We start from the raw sequence: 12,101 nt of genomic DNA, 5'->3' as shown, positions 1-12,101 counted from the left end.
GAGAATTGTGGTAGTTATGCATATTTTCTTGCTTTGTCATGTATATATTTGTATTTATTAACCGATTTCCTTTATTCCACTCTTCCTTTCCCTTACCATACCTATTTTATATAAGGTATGTTGTTGGTGCTTAACTTTATAATTTGGTTCATTAGATTATAGGATATCAAGATGGGATTGTGGCTGAGCTGGAAGAGAAAAGAACATCACCAATAGACAAAAACTGAGAGTAATAGGGCTTTAGGTGTTAAGCCCCTCTTTTGGGCAGAGGGTAAGTGCATTTTCATTTAAATGAGGGGTAATTATATTATATTGTATTATATTATATTATATTATATTATATTATATTATATTATATTACTATATTATTATATTTTCTACTTTGTTGATTGGAAGTTTACGTATGATAGAAACTTATGTATTTATTATGTCAGCAAAGGGGTGGAATGTACTATATATTATCTATTGTCACTTAGTAGTTGTTTCTACCTCTTCTGTGTTCTCAACCTCTCCCTGTATTACAGATTTTGGAAAGGTAAAAACTTCATTTCCAAGACTCACTTGTTACTAGAATTCCAAGTGCAATTTAGGTTCCTCCAATGAGGTACATTTGTGTTAGATTTGGAAGATGGAAGGAAGGTAGAAGTCATTTTTATTGGGGTGATGGCAGCTGATGTATGGACATCAGCTGTCAAGAGTTTTTGCAGTGGCCAGATTCCACATTCTATTGTGAACTTAAGCCAGCAGCTTTGTGAATATTGGGCAGTTGTGTCAACTACAGTGGTTTCCTAGTTTTCTGAACTTGCAGTAGCAGAAATAATTTCCTGACCTTGAAACCTGGTGGTGATGTGACTTGAACGTGTAGTGCTGGCTCCTTGACTGCCATTCCTTCAATCCCTTTAATGATTTATAAAACATTTAACTCATAGTACACTGGAATCACTGGAGTATAAAATCCTTAAACCTGACCATAAATCAATAGAAATCAACAGTGAAACACAAATTAAACAGAGGGGACAAAACAAAACAGAGCATCTGGAGATATGGGGCAATAAAAAACAAGTCTGACATATTTGTAACTAGAGTCCAAGAAGGAAAAGAGAGAGAGAAAGAAATTAGGCAAGAAGAAATATTTGAAGAGATAATGGTTGAGAAATTTCCACCTCTAAGTTCTGTTCATCAAGTAACATCAAGAGTTTATCAAAAGTTCATCAACTCTTACAGCCACTTCTCCTTGGATGTTGCCTTTACATTTTTAGCTAATATGCTTAAAACATTTTGTGGTTATAGATATTTTTAACAGATTTATTGAGATATAATTCACATACCATAGAATTCATCCATTAAAAGTGTGTAATTAAATGGTTTTTAGTATATTCACAGAGTAAATATAATCATATCAATTTGAATCTTTTCATTACTTTAAAAAGAAACCCCACATGCCTTAGCCTTGTATTAGTAAGGTTTCTCCAGATAAACAGAATGAATAGAAGGTTTCTCTCTCTCTCTCTCTCTCTCTCTCTCTCTCTCTCTGTGTGTGTGTGTGTGTGTGTGTGTGTGTGTGTGTGTGTATTTTAATAAATTGGCTCACATAGTTGTGAGGGATGAAGTTTGATGGGATGAGCTGCAAGCTGAAGATTTCTGCAGGAGCTAATGTTGCAGTCTTGAGTTCGAAGGCAATCTGTAGGCAGGGTTCCTTGAAAGGGACTTTAGTGTTTTCTCTTAGGAATTTCAGTTGATTGGATGAGGCCCACCTACATTAAAGAGGGTAAGCTGCTTTAATCAAAGTCTACTGATTTAAATTTTAAACATATCTTAAAAATGCCTTCACAGCAACATCTGGACTTTCACCATGCAACTGGGTACTATAACCTAGTCCAATTGACACATAATATTATAACCATCAACAGCCACCCCTTGTCATCTTGGCACCCATAGGTATCTCTTAACCATACTTAATCTCCAAATTAAGACAATAAGAAGCAGTTTTCTTTCAACACCTTCACTATCCTACCTCAGGGGTATATCAACTCTCCAGCTCTATATCATAATTTAGTTTGCAAGGACTCTGATCATCTTTCCCTTCCGCAGTATATCACACTGAGTCCATTATATTGAGATGACATTATGCTGATAGTGAGCCAAGTAGTGATGACTCTAGACTTACTGGTCAGATATTTGTGTGTCAGAGAGTGGGAAATTAATCCAACAAAAATTCAGAGGCCTTCTACCTCAGTGAAATTTCTAGGAGTCCAGTGATGTGGGGCATGTTGGCCTATTCCTACTAAGAAGGATTAAGTGCTTCATCTGGCCACTCCTATAACAAAAATAGAGCCACAATGCCTCGTAGATCTTTTTTTGATTTTGGAGGCTGCCTATTTCTCATTTGGGTGTGCTACTCCAGCCTGTTTGCCAAGTGACCCAAAAAGCTGCTGGATTTTTTGGAATGTATGGTAACTCTAAGGTTAATAATTTGAGGAATTGACACACTTTTCCAAAGTAGCTGCACTTTTTAACATTCCCACCAGCTATATATCAGGACTTCCACATCATCACCAAAAATACTTATTTTCTGTCTTTTGGATTATAGCCATTCTGTGAGTGTGAAGTAGTATTTCATTATAGTTTTGATTTGTATTTCCTTAATGGTTAATGATGTTTAGATTTTTTTTATATGATTATTGGCCATTTGCATATGTTCTTTGGAGAAATGTTTATTTAAATCCTTTGCTTATTAAAAAAAATACAGGGGCACCTGAATGGCTCAGTCAGGTAAGCGTCTGACTCTTGATTTTGGCTCAGGTCATGATCTCACGGTTTGTGGGATCGAGCCCCGTGTTGGGTTCTGTACTGACAGTTAGAGCTTTCTTAGGATTCTCACTCTCTGCACTTCCCCACTCACAGGCTCAAAATAAATAAATGTCAAAATAAATAAATAAGCATTAAAAAAATACAGGACATTCCCATATACTCCCTCTCTCCCTAGCCTTCTTACTATTAACATCCTACACCAGAGCAGTACATTTGTTATAACTGATGAATCTACATTTATACCTCATTATCAGCCAAAGTCCATAGTTGATATTAGTGTTCATTCTTGGTGATGTTCATTCAGTGGTTTTTAACTAATGCATAATGATATGTCTCCACCATTATGGTACAATTTGGAGTAGTTTCACCCCTTTAAAAATGATCTGTGCCCCACCTATTCATCCTTCCCTTTCCTCTACCCCTGGCAACCACTGATCTTTTTACCATCTATCATTTTGCCTTTTTGAGAATGTTGTATATCTGGAATCATGCAGTCTGTAGCCTTTCAGATTGACTTCTTTTATTTAGTAACATGCATTTAAAATTCCTCCATGTCTTTTCATGACATGATAGCTAATTTCTTTTAGTGCTGAATAATATTCCATTGCCTGGATATACCACAGATTCTCCTAGCTTCTGTTCCCCTCAAACATTTCTTGGCTTGGAGTAGTGTAACTTTAATGTCTGCTTCTATCTTCACATGGCTATTTTCTCCTTCTTTCTCTCCAGGTCTCCAATGCCATTTTCTTCTCTGGTCTCTTTTCCTCTCCTTATAAGGACACCAGTCCTGTTAGATTAGGACTCTCCCTAATTCAGTATGACCTCGCCTTAATTGACATCTGTAAAGACCCTATTTCCCAATAAATTCACATTTGCAGGTACTGGGGATTAGGACTTCAGTCTATCTTTTTGGAGGATGGAATTCTATCCATATCATTCTGCCCTCTGACTGCCCCCTCAAATACATGTCCTTCCCATATATAAAATACATTCACCCAGTCTAAATGTTACCCAAACTTTTAACTTATTCCAGCATCAACTCTAAATCTAAAATCTTGTCTAACTATAATTAACTCAGAGTCTTGAATTCCATCTTCTAAATCATTTCTATCAGGTATGGGTGAGACTCCAACCATGATCCATCTAGGGAGAAAATTCCTCTCCACCTGTGGACTTACAAAATCTAAAAAACAAGTTACCTGCTTCAAAAATAGAAGAGGATGGAATAGACATTGCATTCCAACAAGGAGAAATTGGAAGGACAAAAAGGGTCACAGATCCCAAGCAAACCAAAACTTAGTAGAGGAAATTCCACTGGATTCCATGCCTAAGAATAATCTTTTGTGGCTCAGTGCTCTGTCCTCTGGGCATGCTGGGGTGGCAGCCCTACCCTTTCTGGACTCTGCATTTTTGGTTCTGCCACAGGAATAATTCTTTCTTCATTCTGTCACATCTCTGTCCCTTTCAGTCCAGTGTTTCTGCTGGTATGACATTCTCAAAAACAAAACAAGTATCTGTGAAATACATGGGGAGTCCAAACCATCCCATCAGAGGGTCCTCCACAGTCTTTCTGGATAACCACATCTCTCCTCCTTGCTTCTGCTGAGATGGTTGTTTAACATGCATATTCATGTATCCATAAGCATCTTTAACCATCTCTAGGAAATGGTTTTCTGGCCATATCCCTAGTCTTGTTTCTAGAGCATGCTATCTTGATAGCCAGGAAATTTTCCAAATCATCAAGTACTGGTTCCTTTGTGTTTAAAAGTTTATTTTTTCAATTTATCCTTTCCTCTTCCATTATATTATAAGCAGCAAGGGTAAACTATCTTCCATCCAAAGGTAGAACACAATTAGAGTTGCTATAGAAACCTACCCTCCCACAGACAAAGGCAGATTCTGGCCTAAGGGAGATAAACCTCTGTTCCTCTGATTCTGTAGTCACACTTTCTCATGTGCCTTCCTCCTTTGTCTGCAGTGAGCTAAGTGAGTCACCTAGAGCACAAATTTAAAGAGGCACTCACTCGCACCATTACTTTCATGACCTCAGAGTGAGTGCCCTGAATGCCTTGCTTATCTCACCCATGTCCAGGCCTACCCTTCCCACCTCCAACGTCTCCAACTCCTTCCTAGTTCTATGTTCAGGTCAGAAAAGAGACCCCCCAGAATCCAGTAGCTATCCCCTCTCAGACCTTGTCTCAGGGCTTTGGGAGGGTAGAAACAGCCAACCATGTATATGTAGTCAAGCCTCCTCTATCTGCCCAAACTTACCTTGAGTCTTCCCAGATTCCATCTCTGTTCTCTTTCTCTTTTCAGAAGCATCCAAATCCAAGAGCCCTATGAACCTGGTGGTAAAGCAGATCTGCTCTGCTTCTTTTTGCCCAAAGTACTACCAACATGCAGGTGAACAGATCCTACTCCCTGTATTCCCACAAAGGTGGAAGGGACCAGCCTAAGGAAGCCATGAAGGAGTATGTGGGGCTAAATAATAAATCATAAAGAGACTTATGGTAGAGACTATTAGAAATGGGTAGAGACTATTTGTGCTGGACTGTGTTAGGTTCCTATGTAGCCTGGAGTCTAGATCCCTAGCCTTTGTTTGTTTGTTTGTTTGTTTTAGAGAGTGAGAGAGCATGAGCAGGGGAGAGAGGCAGAGAATAAAAGAGAGAGAGAGAGAGAGAGAGAGAGAGAGAGAGAGAGAATTTTAAGCAGGCTCCATGCTCAGTGCAAAGCCTGATGTGGGGCTCAATCCCACCACCCTGGAATCGTGACCTGGACTAAAATCGAGTCAGACGCTCCACTGACTGAGCCATCCAGGTGCCCCCAGATCCCTATCCTTTGTTGCCAAGACTTCGTCAGAGCCCCAGTTTCCTAATCCATACATTGGCGTCAAGTCCATAGCAATAACTCTTTAGGAGGAGGGCAGGAATATGTGTGTAGGAAAATGAGCTTAGAACCTGACATCTTTATCTTCCTCTTCCCAGCTTGGCCTAGATCCTTGCTTCCATCTGGAGGTCACTAAGTCCAGGGAAATCCAATTGGAATGTTAAGTCAGTAGGCTGGTTCCTTCAGCCAAAGGTCTAGTGAATAGACTCGCATGGAGGGGAAATACCAGCTGTGTCCAAGCCTCAGACCCAGGACAAAAGTGCTCTGTTCCATGTAACAACATCACTGCTACTCAGAGAAACTTCTCAGAAGAATCTAATATATTTTATCTGGAACCTAGTACTGAATCAGGAAAAGGAAGAACAATTGTCCACAGGAGGTCAATTTTCTCTTTCCCCTCACTGTGTCCCCTACAATGGGCTTTTATGGTCCCACTCCATGGCAGAGGCAGTTCTAACACACATTATCTTGGGTTTGGTTGATATTTTCTCATGTTAGATTCAGATTATGTATTTTAGGCAGGAGTATCTCAGAAATAATTCTGTATTCTTCTCGATGTATTCTATCTCAGTGGTGTGTGATTTATTTTGACCCATTACTAATAATATTTACTTTGATCACTTGACTAATGTGGTAACTTCCAGGCTTCTTTACTATATGAAGTTACTCTTTTCTACTTTATATATAACACATATTTTGTTAGGAGATTCTTTAAAACTATGTAAATAGTTTCTTACCAAACTTTTAATTTATTCATTTATCTAAGTATATGTGTTTGGACTCATACTTTTCAGTTTTATTCAATAGTTTATAATCTGTTATGATCATTATTTATCTGATGCTCAAATTGTTTTCTATTTGGTCAGTGGGAACCCCTTCAGGCTGGCGTCTGAGTCCTTTTGGCAGATCTCCATCTTTATTTGGGCATTTCCCTTCCAACACAAAGAGATATTTCAGACTCACCTCATACTTTCCCTCCTCAGGACTGGAACCAGCTAATTACTCAAGGAATCAAGATCTGAGTGCAAAGTATGTTTATTGCTGTTGGACTGTTGCTGCTCCTAGGTTCTCCCAGACAAGACTAGGGAACACACGTTTATGCCTGTATTTATTTCTATATTTATCTACATATATTAAAAATCATAAGTTCACAGCAAAGCTGCCAATTCTAATCAAATACCCCGGGGCTTATTTTAGACCCCCTGCTCTTTGAATATTTGTACCTCTCTTCTCTGAAAGGGAGAATCCTGGCTCTTGATCTTTAATATATTTAATTTTTGATCAATCCCCCTGTATAAAGCCAATTTCTCATCTGTCTCTACCCCTTGTTCCACATAAATGCCCTCCTTAACTCTCTCCAATATTCTGTGCCAGGCCTTTCCTCCACAAGGATGCCTCCTTCCCTTGTTTGGGCTCTGAGATGTCATACCCCATTCCTCACTGTGCTTTGGCTCTGACACTGAACAAGGAGCTCTCCTCCATGGATTCTCTCCTTCCCAACATTAGACTGGCACATGGGTTGATAACCCTTCGCTGCTCAGGCTCTGACACCTTACAGTGGGCCACTTCAGTTCTCCTACACCCCACCCATCTCACTGCTAGCACAGAGATTAGCTTTGCTCTGCCTTTCCTGAATGCTTTAGGACTGGATTGTTCAGGAAGAGAAAGGTAGAGCAAGAAAGGAAAAGGGAAAAGGAATGGGAGAGAAAGGAATGGTTATGACTTTCTCTCCTCTTTTTAATTTCTTTTCAATTATTTTAAATGTTCATTTACTTTTGACAGAGAGAGAGAAAGAGAGAGAGAGAGTGAGTGGGGGATGGGGGGAGAGAGAGGTAGACACAGAATCTGAAGCAGGCCCAGGCTCTGAGCTGTCAGCACAGAGCCCGATGAAGGGCTTGAACTCGTGAGTGATTCGGGAGGTCATGACCTGACCTGAAGTCAGTTGCTTAACCAACTGAGCCACCTAGGTGCCCCTCCCTCCTCTTTTTAAGATAAAGACAGTTGTGAGAGACAGGATGGGAAATAAACGTCTCCAATCAATTTTAAGAAAGAGTACATATGAGACCCCTATCCAAGTATTTTGAAGAGTCTTTTTATACCCTCAGGTGTATATACACTCTAGTTAAAGAACATTGATGTAGGAGGTCACATTAAATGGAATGGAAATGCCTAGGAAAACATTCCCCACCTCAGAATCCTGACAAAAAGGCCTCCAGACCTTTTAATGACCATAATTTCTTTACTTAACCTGTACTGTTGTACTCCCTTTTTCCTCCCATCCTCCTTATCCTTCTTCCTGTCAAGAAGCAAGCTCTCTCCATCCACACCTCTGTGAGGTAGAACCTTTAATGTGACACTGACTCAGGCCCTTTCTTTAAACTTCCTCTTCTTTCAACTTTGGGATGACCTCCTTTATGGGTGGGCCTGCAGGAGAGACTTACCTTTGTCTCTGCTGTGGGCCTGGGTCTCATGGCTTGTGGTAGCTCTGGTTAGACCTTGGGGCTGGGAGCTCTGAGGGAGTCTGGTTTAGAAGAGGGATGTCAAGAGGTAGTGAAGGGGAACTTTGGGAGAATGAGGTATTTTCTGATGGGCTATGGGCTTGGGCTGGGACTGTATATGTGACATATTTAGGGTGGAAAACAAGTTCTAAGTTCCACAAAATGATATTACTAGATAAGCTTTTTATCATCACTATTTTAGAATGTGGAACTGAAACCAGAGAAGGAGCTTGGCAAAGGTTGTGAAAATAGAGCATGTAATTAGACAGATTTTCTATAAATTAATGATTAACAGCCCCAGGTGAACCTGAAACACTGTCTGGCAATCATACCAGGTTCTTGGAATGTGCTCCTTTACCCACTTTCCATAATGGCTTTTCATACCTTTTTCTCTCTCCTCAAACCTCCTACCTCACTCTGCTTGTCTCCTCAGCTTGTCTCCTCCTCCTTCCATTGACCAAAAGAAGCCATTGGTTGGGGATTTTTTCATCTTCTGTGCATCAAATCTACATATCTATACCCACTCTCCCCAAAACAAGGCCCAACTGTATCTGCTTCTAGTTTTCCCCTTCTTGTTGTAAGAGAAAGTAGTCTTCTATTTCCATGCCCTAGCCCTTCCTATCATTTTGCAAACTCATAATTTGTGTATGAAATTTCTGTTTGAACTGTCTATAGATGTTTCTATTTCAAATAGCATTTTATGCTGACCGATACATTGAAGTCCAGTTTTCTCAGTTGTTAAATGAGTATAAGATCTACTGTATTTGGAAAAGATGGGTCCTTGCCCGGGTCCCACACTTTAGAGAACTCACATATCACAAACACATACAAAAATGCATTTATTAAAGATCCTGTAGGGGCACATGGGTGGCTCAGTCAGTTAAGCGTCTGTCTTCAGCTCAGGTCATGATCTCACGGTTTGTGGGTTTGAGCCCCTCATCAGGCTCTGTGCTGACAGCTCAGAGCCTGGAGCCTGCTTTGGATTTTGTGTCTTCTTCTCTCTCTCCTCCTCCCCTGCTTATGCTCTGTCTCTCTCTCTCTCTCTGTCTCACAAAAATAAATAAAATGTTAAAAAAATATATATCTTAAATCATGTAGATAGCACTGTGATTTGGTCATTGGTGCTTGTACTCTCAAACATCTGCTCTCATAATTAACACCATTCAGGTCCCAGGGAAACACACCTTCATATTTTTGTCTTGTATCCTTAAAACAAAAGACAACTACGTCTGAATACAGTAAAAATTTGTGGTTGAATTGTAGATTTTTTGTTTGTTTGTTTTATCCGGTGCCAATTTTAAATTGCATTTTCCACTTACCATACAGTACTTATAAAGTGTAATGTTATTTCCTTTCTCTATACACATATTCCATGTTCAAGTATCAAGAATGCCCAGTTATTTACTATAGCAGCTCAACTTTAAAACTTCCATGGAATTTACTACAGATTTGGGTCCTTTGATGTTCTGTGTGTAGCAATGCTAAATCTATGCTCATGTTGGCTTAATCAACCTCTTCAGTGATAGGCCCAGAGGAAGCAATGCCAGATGGAGGAGCTCCACCATGGGGCGAGCCCTCAAGCATTCCTCCCCGCACACCTGCATTCTGGTACAGTTTGGTAGTGATGGAGTTGTAGACTTCCTCCAGCTCTTTCTGCTGATGTTCATATTCTTCTTGCACTGTGGTTCCCTGAATTTGGATTTAATTTCCTCTTCTTTTCCTAGTTTCCTAAGGTGGAAGCTTAGATGATTGATATTAGATGTCCCTTGTCTTCTTTTTATTTCTTTTTATTAAAAACATTTTTAAAAAGCTGTTTCTTGTTTTCTAATAAGTACATTCAATGCTATAGATTTCCTTGTAGCATTGGTTTGCTGCCTCCCACAAATTTTGAAAGATTGTGCTTTAATTTTCAGTTCAAAATATCCTTTAATTTCTCTTGAGGTTTCTTTTTTGGCCTATGTATTATTTAGAAATGCATTGCTTAACCTCCAGGGATTTAGGGATTTTCCAGTTCTCTTTCTGTTATTGATTTCTAGTTTAATTTCATTATGGTCTGAGAGAAGACACTGTATGATTTCTATTGTAAATTTGTTAAGGTTTGTTTTTGGCCCAGAATGTAGCTTATTTTGGTGAATGTTCCATGTAAACTTGAGAAGAATGCACTTTCTGCTGTTGTTGGATGAAGTAGTCTATAGATGTCCATTTATATTCAACTGATGGATGGTGCTGAGTTCAACTATGTTCTTACTAATTTTCTGCCTGCTGGATATGGGGTATTGAAGTCCCAAACTTAATAAGGGATTTATCCATTTCTCCTTGCAGTTCTATCAGTTTTTGCTTCATGTATTTTGACACTCTGTTGTTAGGTGCATATGTGTTAAGGACTTATGCATTCTTGGAGTATTGACCCCTTTATCATTATATACTGTCCCTATTTATCTCTGATAACTTTCCTGTCAGTCTTCTCTGTGTGAAATTAATATAGCTAATTTCATTTTTTTATGTTAGTGTTAGCATGATATATTTTTCTCCATCTGCTTACTTTTAATCTATATGTGCTTTAATATTTTATTTTATTTTATTTTATTTTATTTTATTTTATTTTATTTTATTATTTTGAGATTGAGAGAGAGAGCACAAACAGGGTGGGAGCAGAGGGAGAGAGGAGAGAATCCCAAGCAGGCTCCACACTCAGCGTGGAGTCTGATGCAGGGCTGGATCCCATGACCCTGGGATCATGTCTTGAGCTGAAATCAAGAGTCAGGCACTCAACCAAATGAACCACCCAAGCACCCCAGTCTATATGTGCTTTATATTTAAAGTGGGCTTTATGTAGACAAAACATAGTTGGGTCTTGTTTTTTAATCCACTCTGACGATTATTAATATAGTTGGATTATCTACCATATTTATTGCTGTTTACTAATTGTTGCCCTTAGTCTTTGTCCCGCCCCCCCCCCCAGCCTTTTTATTGTGGTCCACTCTTTTTCTGCCTTTTTGTGGTTTTAACTGAGTGTTTTATATGATTCCATTTTCTCTCTTTTCTTAGCTCATCAGTTATACTTTTTTTTTACTTTTTTTTAGTGGTTCCCTGGAGTATGAAACATAAATTTACAACAAATCCAAGTCTGCTTCCACATAACACTACACTGCATTGTGCATAGTGCAAATACCTTCTAATAACAAACTAATCCTAGCTCCCCTTTCCTGTCCCTTGTGTCATTGCTGCCCTTCATTCCATTTATACATAAGCATATATATATATATATATATATATGTGTATATATACATATGTATATGTGTATATATATGTGTATATATACATATATATACACATATACATATATATGTGTATATATACATACATATACATATACACACATATACATAAGCATACATAATCAAATACATTATTGCTATTATTATTTTGAACAAATTGTTGTCTGTTAGTTCAGTTAAGAATAAGAAAAAATAGGGGCACCTTGGTGGCTCAGTCAGTTGAGTGTCCAACTTCGGCTCAGGTCATGATCTCGCACTGCATGAGTTCGAGCCCTGCGTCGGACTTTGCACTGACAGCCCAGAGCCTGGAGCCTGCTTCAGATTCTGTGTCTCCCTCTCTCTCTGCTCCTTCCCTACTCACACTCTGCCTCTCTCTCAAAAATAAATAAACACTAAAATTTAAAAAAAGAATAATAAAAAAAATTTAAAAACAAAAAGGAAAATATTTTTTTCCTTTATTTATTTATAAACCTTTATTTATTCTTTCTCTTATCTTCCTTTATGCAGATCCAAGTTTCTGACCTATACTATTTTCTTTCTCTTTAAAGAACTTCTTTTAACATTTTTTGCAGGGTAGGTCTACTGGCAACAAATTCCCTCAATGTTTGTATGAGGAAGTCTTTATATT

The 12,101-nt window shown here is 38.7% G+C and overlaps 1 protein-coding gene across 3 annotated transcripts in view; it reads left to right on the top strand.

Annotated features, from left to right (window-relative positions):
- The window catches only part of PRCP (prolylcarboxypeptidase), a 141,145-nt gene that overhangs the window by 111,999 nt on the left and 17,045 nt on the right, over nucleotides 1-12,101 (top strand). For 2 of the 3 annotated variants that reach the window (XR_008421231.1, XR_008421232.1), the window contains exons 11-12: nucleotides 156-271; nucleotides 5,128-5,214. The gene's annotated coding sequence lies outside the window, so the exon portion shown is untranslated. The remainder of the gene's footprint in view (nucleotides 1-155; nucleotides 272-5,127; nucleotides 5,215-12,101) is intronic. The other variant, XR_008421233.1, reaches the window with a different exon arrangement.

The sequence above is a fragment of the Panthera pardus genome, unplaced genomic scaffold, assembly GCF_024362965.1.
Source record: "Panthera pardus isolate Hobbes unplaced genomic scaffold, ASM2436296v1 HiC_scaffold_12, whole genome shotgun sequence".
In the NCBI taxonomy this organism is placed as follows: Eukaryota; Metazoa; Chordata; class Mammalia; order Carnivora; family Felidae; genus Panthera; species Panthera pardus.
The sequence above is the reverse complement of the archived record's forward strand: the minus strand, read 5'-3'. Positions and strand labels throughout refer to the sequence as shown.